Below are 2,483 nucleotides of genomic sequence, written 5' to 3' on the forward strand. Positions count from 1 at the left end.
GACGGCAGTCTTCCTCCTCACTCCCACAAACGCCTTTCTGCCAACTCTGTGAACAAACAGCTGGGAGCTCAGAAGCTGGAAGGAACCTGGTCCAAGTCTGATTGTTCCTCTGATTACAGTCAGCTAAGTCTCGAGCTCTAGTGACACCAGACTGTTTACTCAGTAGTTTTACATGTGTAGTTTTAGATCTCATTCTGTGTGGATATTACCAGCCTCAGGCCTCGGGGTACCTGGCCAGTAGCATAGGTTGCTGCACGGTCTTGAATGGCTGTGCATGCGATCAGATCAGCGGCCATTGTTTACTCTGACCTATTGAAGCAGAGATTAGAAGATTACAGAACATATGCAAGACGTAGTTGCAGCTATTAAATACAAAATAAAACAAATACAAGTTCAAAAAGTTGCCTGCATCTCAAATCCAGATCACGTACATTATAATTCAACATTCATATTCAATTCACTCACAAATCATCAAACACCATTAATTCACGGTGCCTTATTCACATACATAACACACATACAATGCTTCAATAAATGCACCACAATGCATACCCAAGTCAGTTTTAGCCAAGTTGACAACTTACAACACTAACTTACTACTTCAGACAAGTTGTCTTAGAACTACAGCATCACAGGAGTGTACAAGTACTTAACTCATATAATACAATATATTACACACATATTCACACATTCTCATTCCCATCTACTCGGCATTGTAAGTATTACGTTGCCTTGTAGTCGCTCCCGGCTACGTGAGGCTACGAGCTACGAATATGCTAACGTAGTTTACACACACACAACAAAACCACACTCACTCGGTTACCAACAACTACGGACACAATGCTAGTCGAGTGGTTAACCAGGAAAAATACCAGTGATATTCTTATCACTTCAACGTGGTTTTATTTACCTGTGCAGCAGTGAGAAAAAGGACGCGTTAGCATGCGGTCAGATCAGCGCCATGTTTACTCTGACGTATTGAACAGAGATGGCTTGAACTGCGCCTTCCCCACTGCTTCTGGCACAACAGCGACACCTACTGTCAGAAATAAACATTGAAAAACCAACTGAAAGTAAAAACTGAAAAGTACTCATTACTCATAGTCTGAGATATTTTAAAAGATTTGGGGGGTGCCAAGTTTTATTAACTTTACCTATTTTAAGCTCTTTTCCCAGCCGTCACATAGACTACTGTTAATTGTATTTTATGCACAGCAAAGAATTCAGTCTAAGGGTTTTGGTTTCATGGTTACTGTAGTCTAGGTTTTGTGTGTTTAGTTTCGTAATTTGATTTGTTTTCCTGCCTTGGTCGTACCAAACGTGGGTTAACCTTTGGTTCAGTTTATTCTAGTTGTTCTTAGCCCCTCTGTAGGTTTTTTTTTTTTTTTGAGGTTCTGTAGTTTTTCCTGTTCCGGGTTCTTAGTTCCAGTGGTCATTTGTAGTTCTACTTTTTGGTGTTAATAAAAGCGTTCTTTAACAGTTACCTCAGTCTGCTTCATCAGTTCCTGCTTCTGAGCCTTTTTGCTCACAAAACGACTACAGAGACACAAAACGACTACAGAGACACAAAACGACTACAGAGACACAAAACGACTACAGAGACACAGACAATAATGTTTGGATTTTAGTATTTCTGTTGAGCCATGTAGGACTATTGAGTTTGGTTTTGTACATCAGACATATTTTGAATCATTTAATAGAGAGTTGTTTTAGACGCATTATTAATCTGGACATTTATTTTCTAGACAGACTTTAATTTTCTTTGGTATTCTGTGAACCTGGACACCTTTTGTCCTTTTAGAACAGTTGTAGTCTTTGTCTGTGGAACGTTTTGGTGGACTGTTGAACCCACCAATCAGAGGTGTTTCCAGCTGTGAGCTGACAGATGTTGCTGCTAACGGCTGCAGGTTAACACTGTGTCAGACTCCTTCCACCTGGTCGGACCAACGCGCTAACACTCTTCATTAGCGGCGACAGGCTGTGAAACTGTGTGAGAGCAGTGACACCTGAACGCAGCTCATTAAACGCAGAACATACGTGTTGCTGCTCTACATCCTCATGATGAACCGTCAGACTGGTCCTCTGGTCCAGGAGATGACATCTGTGTTTCAGCCTCACCGAGAACATCTACAGGACCAGCAGAGGTCTGGTAAAATACTGATCACTCTCTGCTACATGCTGGGTCATTTGGACAAGGCCTTAATTTCACCATTTTAACTCATTTTCCTTGAATCTGAAAGTAATGTTTGGACAAAATTATTCTGGACACATTTTGAGTCAGACTGAAGAATAAAACTGATCAGAGTTTGTGAAACGCTGATTCTAATTCACCCTAATGGAAACTCATGATGGTGGTGGTGATGATAATGAGGTGATGAAGGACTCCAGGTTTCTTTCTGTTCTGATCTTGGACCAGGGGGAGTTCCTCGGTCTGCTGCTGAGTTTCTTTTTTTCTTCTGTTTTTATCATTTTACTTTCATCTG

The sequence above is a fragment of the Acanthochromis polyacanthus genome, chromosome 19 (assembly GCF_021347895.1).
Source record: "Acanthochromis polyacanthus isolate Apoly-LR-REF ecotype Palm Island chromosome 19, KAUST_Apoly_ChrSc, whole genome shotgun sequence".
Taxonomy (NCBI): Eukaryota; Metazoa; Chordata; class Actinopteri; family Pomacentridae; genus Acanthochromis; species Acanthochromis polyacanthus.